The following is a 10,937-nucleotide window of genomic DNA, read 5'->3' as shown; positions in this document are numbered from 1 at the left end:
TAAATCCACTGTAAACCTTGCAATATAAACGAGAAACAACTTGTGTTCTTTGACCTTGAGCGTATCTCTCCTAAAAGAAAGCAAGCAACAGGTTGTCATAATGTACGAGACTCATACAGGCACGCAACTACAGTAACACGGCTAGATCCACCGGCTGGTGCGAAGCTATGTCTGAATTGAGGTCCAGATCGAACAAAACCTTAACAAGAGATTAATACACCTATAAAACATTCATGTCTTTTACATTAAACATCAAAGCATATAATATTTGGATAAACACTCTTTGTTTTGCCCACACATCAAAAGCATTATAATTGACAGAATATTGTCTATTTTTTTTTTTATCCTATTAAGAAAATGAGGTTTATGTTAATCCAATGGATTGAAGATCCCCCAACATGGGATGTGCTTCCAACTTGAAAAGTTATTAATGGACAGTGTGAAATTGGTGGTGTATGTGATGTACAGTACAAAGAAGAATCCAGCCCTGCAAAAATTCTAAACGTTGGTAAGTATGTTTTTGTAATATGTCTGTGCATTACTGTGGTACAATTGATGCATGTTGTGATAATAATTATTAATCATTTCAGGAACTAGATCTGCCATGCTTAAGCAGCTTCATTCTATTGAGAAAAATCAGTCCATTAAAAGATCCAGACCTGAAGGGAATGAAGAATTAGGGAGAGGGCAGCGCCAGAAGTATAGCAGAATACTTTCTGAATCAGAAAGCAGTGAAGAATATGAGGTAAATTAGGATGATGCGGTTTGTGGTAACCCTAACCCCATTTTGTCTAATATCTAACACGATATTAACTCCTTGTTTATTAAATATCAAAATCGAGTGCTGGCAGTAGATCCATTTCATATTTAGCACCATAACTCTGGAACAGTCTTCCTAATATTTTCTGGGAAGCAGACACACTCTGTCAGTTCAAAGCTAGACTAAAAACACATCTCTTTGACCTAGCATACACATAACACACTATAGACTTCTATAATTCAATGTTAGGCTGCATAGATTAGGTCAGCCGGAACCGGGAACACTTCCCTTAAATCCTGATGTACTCGTTACATCATAAGAAGAATGGCGTCCGAATGACAAGCACATGACAATATATAATGTCGAAACCTGATAAGCTATTGTTGCTTAGACCCAGATGATTGCCACTTTCAGCTAATTTGAAGGTTATATTTGTAATTGTACAATTCTCTTTTATTTACAGTCGGTCAGTAAACAAGTTTCTGAAAAGAGCGTCAAAAGGATAAGAGCCGCCAGATCCTTTCTGCAGCAGTATAATCTTGAAAAAGTAAGATTATTTCAACGAAGTTACATATATCAGGGCTCTAGACTCATTCTTCCCACTGCTTTATTTTTCCAGCAACAGTAGATGTATTTAACAGTAGCATACAAGAAAGAAATTAAATGAACAAATATAAAAAATAAAACACTACATAGACTTCACTGTAAATTATACATTGGTTCTTATTAAATCTACTATTAAAGTTCTCACAAGACTCTTATTTTCACAGCACCCGTTCACTGCAGATGATCCATTGGTGAGTAAATGATGTAATGCTAAATTTCTCCAAATCTGTTACAAATTATGAAACAAACTCATCTACATCTTGGATGGTTTGATGTTGAGTACATTTTCAGCAAGTTTTAATTACATACAAACTGCACTAACAAATGTTTTACAATTCTAGGAATCAAGCAGGGAGGCAACAACATCAACAAGGACAAGTAATGACAGTGGAGTCAATCAACAAATTTTGGCTGAATTAAAAGAGATTAAGAGTGTTCTTGTGGAAACTCTAACACTTTTAAAAAATGGTAACCCTATGAAAAGTTTTTATTTTTTTTAAGTGATTGCTTCAAAAGATATTAAAACCTATTTTGTTCTAGGATGCACTCCATTAATGACTGCACCAGCACACACTCTCCCTGGATGCACTTCGGATTTGCCAGCCCCAGAGTCTTCCCCTGTGGTACCTGCCCCTTCCTCTCTACTGCCTCTTCATGTAAAGGAGACTAGGAGTAATTATAATGACTGCAAAAAGGTATTGTTTTTAAGTAACATTCAAAATGCTTTCTTACTAGGGCTGCATGATTTGGTCAAAAATGTATATTATGGTTCAGTGTTTCCCACAGGAGTTTATATATTAAAAGAAGTCAGAATTGTTAGATTATGGCCACGTTCACACTGCAAGTCCTAATGCTCAATTCAGATTTTTTGCTCAGATCCGATTTTTTGATTGGCTGTTCACATTATCTTTTAAAATGTGACCTATATCTGATTGCAGTGTGAACTGTTTGAGGTTTCAAACTAACCGGCATGCGCAAAAGAACAATAACAATGACATCAGACGCAGCACGCGGTTGCACTAAAGTTCGGGAGGTTATGGAGGAAGAAAGCATATCCGCATTTATTTCATAATGTTTGTGAATGGAAACTTTTGCGGGTTTATGGTTGCAAATTCACTACAGAGATCTGTGTGGATGCGTAGACGAAGCCAGGAGTGGTGGGAATATGTCGTGAATAGTTTCACTGAGACGCTGTTCTCCTGTGTCCCCGTTCTTCCGTTTCGTGTGCAATTTTTTCAAAAACGGAGCGGTTACGGTAGGTCCTTCTAGCTTGAATTGAAGTATCTACTATTTTTTCTACTACCCATTTACTACTTAGATCTAACACCTCACTCTCATTGACTCGCTTCATCGCTGTTCTCCATATCTAGTCAAGTTTTTAATGTTAGGCTACTGTCTGTGTCTGTTGTGTCTAGGGCTTCGCCGGCGCATAATTGTGACAAATGTCGACGTAGATTGACGTAAAAGTCGCATCAAATCCGCCTTGATTGTTCACACTGCGGCCGCATTGAAAAAAATCAGATCTGGGTCTGATTCAGGACCACATATGTATGTGGTCTAAATCTGATTTGAAAAAATCAGATCTGGGCTAGATTTGAGTTTTCACACTACCTCTGAAGAAGTCTGACCTGGTCACTTGACCCCAAAAAAATCAGATTTGGGCCACTTTTGCCTGCAGTGTGAACTATGTTCGGTTCATATTTTCAGCCTTTTTTCTCTTTCATACAAAAACCAAAAATGCCATTTTACATGAGAGATGATACAGATTACGGTATGTAAAATGGACAGAATTGTCAGACTTTAAAGGAACAAAAGTAAACAACATAATCCTGACAACTACATCCAATGTTTGTTATTATTGTTTCTAGAGATATATGCAAATTAGTGCATACTTAAACATAACATTTCAGAAAACTTGTATTACAAAAATGTTTGCAAGTAATGTAATCAATCATTTGGAGAAGTATGTCAATAGAGGGTATGCGTGTGACGTCACCGTCGGCTGGATTGATAGAGCCCTATGGGTTCAAGTTCTGTCGAAGTTCTACAGTTGCCATGCTATCTTTTGAATGGCTGTAGCTAAGTTAGAGGAGGTTGACCATAGACTCGCAGCACTTCAACACACATGTTTTTTTTCCGCTTGGCACGCCGACCGGAAGTGACATGGCGACGTGGCAGCATCGACGATTCCATTTTTTTATTCGAAGTTTGAGATGGTGACTTCACACCGCCGCCGACTTGAGCTTCCAAAGCGGCCGGAAGTCATTCATTTTCAATGGAAGCTGGCTTTTCTCAGCTGCAAGGAGCGTCAAATCCATCGGCGTTGCGTTTTGGGCGTTTTGAGCGTCAATCAGAAAGTTGAAAGAAGCTCAAATGAGCTATGACGCGGTTCAGCGGCAAGCAGCGGCAAAACGCCAGCAACCAATCGGAATATAGACGTCCTTCGTGCTGGCTGATTCCGGAGAAACAAACAATGGAAACTTTAGTTCCTACCAAAACAATAGTTCCGAGAAAATGGAAGAGAAGCTAATAATCGCCGTTGCTGGGTTTCCTATCATTTATGACATGACGTTGTTTGCTTATAGGGACCGCATGAGCGCAACTTTTATTTGAAATATTTACGAACGCTCTTTTTAAAGCGGGAATGCAATTCATTTGCTCAAGGTGACACCGATTTGACCGCAAATAATAATAAAAATAGCTAACTATTCTATATAAAAATGCTGTCATTATAAAAGGTTTCTTCAATGTATTGCTATTTTTTTTCTGTTTTATGTTATGACACTTCTATTCTCCCTACAACGTCAGAGCGTTCAAAGCGTCAACCAGCTTCCCCGTGCTTTTTGACAAGCGTCCTTGACAGGGCGGTCAGAGCTTCTTTGACGCCCAAGTCGGTGGCAGTGTGAACGTACAGTTACGCGTGAGTGACAGAGAGACGGAGAGGGAGCAGGGAAAGGAAATGCAACTGAAGGAATACCCTGCATGTTTTAAATAACATTAAAAAAATGAACGAAACGCAATAGGCTATGTGGCGGCCGGTGTTGATTCTGTGGCGCAGCAAATTAGTCTAATTGTGGTAAACACTGCATAGAAGTCACGTGCAAACTGCTCGGCTCAGCACTGACCCTATTCACCTGGGCTGTCTTATCGTAATTGCGTCCACTTACAGAATGAATTAATCATGGCTGACAAAAAATAGTGCTTTCTACAATGGCATCAGTAACTTTTGCTCTTGGATGATTCTTAATCTACACTCATAGGTTTCATCATAACAAACAAAATATTATTAAGTTCACTTTAACTCTGTTACTGTTTCATTGTTCGATCACTGTTTTCAGGTTAGAATTGGCCCCAACACATCCATCGGTGCCGAACAGTTTGGCCACATGAAATGGACAGATGCAAAAAAAGCAACAAAAGACCTCCTGGTGGCTGTCTTTGGAAGAGCAACACTGGCAACACACTGCTACACAGGAAAAAGTTCCAATGCCTTCAAAGACAAAGAAGCAAAGCCACAACTGGAGGCTCAAAAAGTGTCTGACATAATTGGTGAGTTTATTTTCCTGAAAATCAAGTTTTGGCAGGTTTTTATTATTATATATATATATAAAACAACAGGATATAATTATACTCAGGAATTTGGAAAAGTATCTACTTTTTTAGAGCAAAATACTTTAGAGCAACAGGGCTCGACAGTGCGAGCATTTCACTCGCATTTGCGACTAAAAATAGATGTGTGCGAACTGTAAAAAAAAAATTTTTCAAGCAAGTCGTTTAATACAACTGCAGTGGCTGTTACTGACTATTTAAATCTAGCAGTTTGGTGTCCCGTGTTGTTAATCCTCTGACCAATCAGTGATCTGTAGTGTTTTCACGTCACATTTTAGTATCCATACGGTACACTTGGAACCTCAGCAGAGCTGGTATGCTACCATTTAAAGCTTGCCGGACCGAATTTGTCATAACGGATGTGTCATAAAAACATTTAACAGTCACTTAGTGGCGAAACAATGTAATCGATAAATGCCTTTTTTTAAGCACCAAGTTTCTATCAAAAGCTGATTTTGATTGCTATCGTAGACATCAGTGTTCATATTTGAACTTTAAACTTTTATCCCAGTACTTCTATGATCATTTGAACTATTGCATCACAGAAATAATGATACTATGATGTTGAAAAGAGTGTTTGTGAAAAGCTGTTTCATGACGACTCTCTCCAAGTCAGCGCCAACACAGTTTTGAATGTTGCGATATGATTTTGTCAAAGTTTAATAGACAGACGAATTGAAAGATCGCGTGGGTGTTTGAATCGAGATCACAGCCTTTTAAAGATGAATCGTGCATTTGGGATATTACGTCACTCAACACTCATAGATAACGACACATTTCATCCTCTGTTGCAACGAAAGTGGCTAACTTATTTTAACCTTATCTACAAGCAAGGACGAAAAATAAAGCAATTGAATTTGAATTAATATCGATTCTGGAATAAAAAAATCGATTTTAGAATCGATAAAAAAACTGCGATAGCTAGGTGAATCGATTTTTTTCTCTCAGCCCTAATCCCTAGTATGTTATAGTGAAGAAGAATATAGGCACAGGCTTCCCTTGAGGAGTTCTATTGTCAACATAGATGCCCAATACCATTACTCAATAATCATTATGGTTTGTAAACTTATGTTCTGTTTGTTTCTTTCCTTACAGGCTACATCAAAAATAAATTTAAAATTGAAGCAAGTATAATTAAGAAGGCCATCTCCCAGAAATGCGCAGATGAATGCAAGATGTCAAAAAGGCGCCACAATGATTGTGTGTGAGTTTGTTTGAATCAAACTGATTTGTTCAGGATGTTTAATGTTGTATTTCACAGTTGGTGTGTGTGTGTGTGTGTGTGTGTGTGTGTGTGTGTGTGTGTGTGTGTGTGTGTGTGTGTGTGTGTGTGTGTCTTTTGTTTTTGTGATATATGAGGACACAAATGTGTATAATGACATGCATATTACACTGGTATTACAACTTACACGTGATATATGAGGACATTGCATGAGTCCTCATATTTCAAATAGCTTAAAAAACATAAAAAACAATGGGTTTTTTTAAATGTAAAAATGCAGCATGTCTCCTGTGATGGGTAGGTTTAGGGATAGGGGCAGTGTCGGGGGATAGAAGATACAGTTTGTCCAGTATAAAAGTCATTACGCCTATGGAATGTCCTCATATATCACAAAAACACAGCTGAGTGTGTGTGTGTGTGTGTGTGTGTGTGTGTGTGTGTGTTTGTGTGAGTGTGTGTGCGCGCGTGTGAGTTTGTGGGAATCAGACAGATTTGCTCAGTATATGTTTAATGTTGTATTTCAGTTATTGTTGTGTGTGTGTGTGTGTGAGTGTGTGTGTGTGTGTGTGTGTGTGTGTGTGTGTGTGTGTGTGTGTGTGTGTGTGTGTGTGTGAGTGTATGTGTGTGTAAGTCTGTAATGAATATAATCTGTAAAAAAAAGTAATAAATAGTTATGAAAGTAGAAATAAATAAATAAAATACTTATGAAATTAAAATAACAGAAAATGCATTTATTGATTTGTTTTTTTATTTCATCAATCCATTATCAGTGTGTGCACTAATACTGTGTGCCCAAATCACCTGCCATGTTGTTTATAATGTGACTGCAGGTTGCACAACATTCATTAAACAGTGAACAATGTCTACATTGAGGTGAGTTTAAGCAAACTGCAAGACAAATTCAAAAAACTACTATTAGTAAAAAGAAAAACATTGGAAAAGTGCAGCTATAGGATTCTTAAAAATGCTCGAAAAGAAAAAAGGAAACTCCTTACCTGAGTAGTGACCCAATTAGATCCCATTAAAATACTGTAGAAAATCCTACAGTAGATTTAGCATTGTCCTATAAGACAATTTTTATCGGAATCCTATAGGATATGTATGTATAGTACTATAAGACAATTTCTATCGGAATCCTATAGGATATGTATGTATAGTACTATAAGACAATTTCTATCGGAATCCTATAGGATATTTATGTATAGTCCTATAAGACAATTTCTATCGGAAATCCTATAGGAATGGTTCCAAAATATGATAGAAATTCTAATTAGAATCCTGTACAATTTTCTTATTGGAATCCTTTAGGATTTTTTGACTAGGTACCTAGTTCAGACGTTGTTAGTAGGCGTTATTTTTTACTGGAATTCTAATATACGTCGCCGTGACGTCGCCACCGGAAGACGTTCCTCCTGTGACGTCGCCGCCAAGTCGCCGCTGGTCTCCCGTAGGCAGTCCCAATCAATCCCATTCAAAAATCCACACGTTCTGGCGGCGACGGCAGGGTAGACTTCTCCTTCTCCTTCTCCTGGTAATCCATGATTAGGCACTAAATACTCGCCATACAGGTGTACCCTTTGCAGAAGAGTTTTATCGACTAAACATGACGCACGTATCAATTCTCCTCCCCCTTCACATCTGTCACAATCATTTGAATTTATACTTTACTTTTGTACTGTTTACATAAACCACACAACTCACATATTTCAACAAGGTATCTTGCTTTATTATTATTATTATTTATTATTATTATTATTATGATTAATTTCTTAAATAAACAAACTTTAACAACATAAGGGCAGATCCTTTGAGCGCTGCTGATGACGCAGTGAAGTGACGCTCGAGTGGTCAAGTATTCCAATGTATAAAAAAGCTTTCATTCAATTCCTCCGTCCTCATTTTTTGCAGCCTTCCCTCGCGTCCTGCAGGGGGTGGAGCTGAGACGCGAGGAAAGGAAACGAGGAAAGGAAAAGAGGATGCACAAATAAGAAATGAGAAGCATCCATAGTTAAAGTCCTGTTGACTAAATTTTGTTAGAACAGGAAAAAAAACACACACACACACACTGGAGCTTAGGTGTCCCAGATTACCCGAATTCACCAAAATGTTAACATTTTGTAAGTTGATTTATGTTCAATCAACTTAATATATTCAAAACTAAAGTTAACTTAGTTCATTTGTGTTAAATACATGAAACATTTTGGTTACTGTAGTTCCAGTAGCCTATGCAATTGATCCATTAGAAGAGTAGCCTACATTTAGGGATTCAATTGTTATTTTATGTGTTTTTCAGTAAAGGGAAAGTTAGAGTTTAATGTCACACTCAGAAACGTGGCGGGAGAAACAGGACTGGCTGTGGAAAATAACAGAGCAAAGGCAATCATCTCCATCAAAAGCAAGCGGTTGGCGGATCACAGCGGCCTTGGTGTTGTCACCGAAGTCCAGAGCGTCACAGAAACCAGCGCAACAATATTCTACAATAAACACAAATCAATAAAACAATAATTACTTGAGTTCAATGTGGCTAAATGCTTCAGGAACAGTAATAGATGGGATGGTTGAACGTTTACCTTTAACGCTCCACAGATCTCCACAACATCAGCCTCCTCCACCACCGTCACACGGAAGTTCTGTGTTTGCATCAGTTCCTTCAGCAGCGGCCCGTGAGCTTTGCTTTTACACCCTGAAAACAAGATTATTCATATTTATACTACTGGGCTGTTGAAAGCTTCAATCTGGTTGGTTGATGAATGTTCTAAGGTGTGCAATTATTTTTAGGGAAATGCACAGCTAAAGTACTTCCGCATTCTTGACCACATTACAGTTCATATCACTTCGCCAAATGACTTCAGTTATTTCAAAGTTCCTTACAGACTACAACAGCAAAAGAACCAAAACCCACAACAATACTGATCACGCAAATACACAGGCCTATAAAAACGACAAATTATTTCCGGGGTTTTTTTTCAGCCTCAAAATTAAGTTCTATTATGTACAGAAAGCAACTATATCTTTCCTCTCACACGCAAATGCAGTGCACACCCTAACAAAAATAGCCTTCAGGAATTCTGCAGGATGCTTGCTGTTATCCAGTAGGAATGGTGATATCCTGCCAGACACAAAGACAATCTATACAGGAAATTCCAACAAGTTTTAGAACGGGTCCTTTATAACAGAAACATGCAGAAACACCCAGTATACACAAGTGAAAGTGAAAAATCCAGTAGTTATTTTGCTCAGATTTACCAAGATAGGTTAAGTCTGCAATGAAAACACTAGAGATCTCACCATGAACTCAATACAATTTTCCCAAGACCAAATCTCACAGGCAGCAAAATAAAAATAAAAATTATTTTCAACTGAATAAATCAGATTTATATGGCTATATGTAGAAGAGGAGGTCAGCGGCGCCATCTGCTGGTAAACTTTATTATCCATTCAACAAATATACCAACAAGCCGACAGATCATGCCCCGATCACGCTGTCATGCCCTGATCACGCTGATGGACAGCCAATCAAACCACAGCATTGGTCGGGTAACTGTGTGCAGAACTTTTCGTTTCGTTTCGCTTTATCATTGAGAGATGGTTCGTGTGTTGTTTTCTTCCTAATTCCTGCTTGAGTCGTGTGCGTCAATGACTAAAAGTAGGCTAAGTGTTTATTTATCTTGTGTATACAGTGGGTATAGAAAAGAATCACCCCCCTTTAAAATAATCACATTTTGTTGCTTTGCAGCCTGAAATGAAAACGGACAAAAATCATTTTTGTTTTATTCAGCTGTATTTACAACTTATAACATCCAAGTGAAAGATATAATACCAACTTGTCAGAATTTTTTTTTTTACAAATTAAAAAACAGAATCACTGAGTTGGAAAAAGAATCACCCCCCTCCTAAAAATGACTTGTAAACCCAACCAGGTGTAGTTAATCACCTTCTCAATAGCACACAAAGCCAATTGACTTTCAAATGTGATCAGCTGTGGTCATTTTGATTAGCTCAGCATGAAACAAGCTTTTCCTGAAGCATTTCAGTCCTTGGTAGTGCAACTGAAGAAAACAATCAACTATGGGTGGCAAGGCATTGACAAAAGATCTCCGGGATACAGTTGTGGACAGGCACAAGTCAGGAGATGGATACAAAAAAAATTCAAAGGCGTTATCAGTGCCTAGAAGCACAGTGAAGTCTATTATTAAGAAGTGGAAGGTATTTGGTACAACACAGACCCTCCCTGGGTCAGGACGTCGCTCCAAACTGGATGAAAGAGCCAGGAGGAAACTGGTCAGAGAGGCTACCAAGAGGCCTACAGCAACTCTGAAGGAGTTGCAGGAATTCATGACAAAGAGTGGTCATTGTGTGCATGTGACAACAATATCACAAATTCTCCACAAATGTGGCTTGTATGGGAGGGTTGCAAGAAAAAAGCCACTCCTCAAGAAAGGCCACATGCAGTCACGACTGAGCTTTGCCAAAACACACCTTGAAGATTCTAAGGCCACGTGGAAAAAGGTGTTATGGTCAGATGAGACTAAAATTGAATTATTTGGCCTCAACGCCAAACGATATGTCTGGCGAAAATCCAATACAGCTCACCATCCAAATAACACCATTCCTACAGTAAAGCATGGAGGTGGTAATATCATGTTATGGGGTTGTTTCTCTGCAGCAGGGACTGGAGCACTAGTCAGGATAGAAGGAAAAATGGATGGGGCAAAATACCGTCAAATTCTTGAGGAAAAT

At 38.3% G+C, this 10,937-nt stretch overlaps 2 long non-coding RNA genes across 2 annotated transcripts; both read left to right on the top strand.

The window, feature by feature from the left end:
- Positions 1–430: 430 nt before the first annotated feature.
- On the top strand, positions 431–1,342 carry LOC130070533 (uncharacterized). Its single transcript, XR_008803889.1, has 3 exons — positions 431–508; positions 591–745; positions 1,224–1,342. It is a non-coding gene; the product is annotated as an uncharacterized LOC130070533 (long non-coding RNA).
- A 140-nt stretch (positions 1,343–1,482) lies between these two features.
- LOC130070535 (uncharacterized) lies at positions 1,483–2,055 on the top strand. Its single transcript, XR_008803890.1, has 3 exons — positions 1,483–1,557; positions 1,708–1,834; positions 1,907–2,055. It is a non-coding gene; the product is annotated as an uncharacterized LOC130070535 (long non-coding RNA).
- Positions 2,056–10,937: the final 8,882 nt, after the last annotated feature.

Source organism: Rhinichthys klamathensis, unplaced genomic scaffold (genome assembly GCF_029890125.1).
Source record: "Rhinichthys klamathensis goyatoka isolate OS25496 unplaced genomic scaffold, OSU_Roscu_1.1 h1tg000410l_1, whole genome shotgun sequence".
Lineage (NCBI taxonomy): Eukaryota > Metazoa > Chordata > Actinopteri > Cypriniformes > Leuciscidae > Rhinichthys > Rhinichthys klamathensis.
The sequence above is the reverse complement of the archived record's forward strand: the minus strand, read 5'-3'. Positions and strand labels throughout refer to the sequence as shown.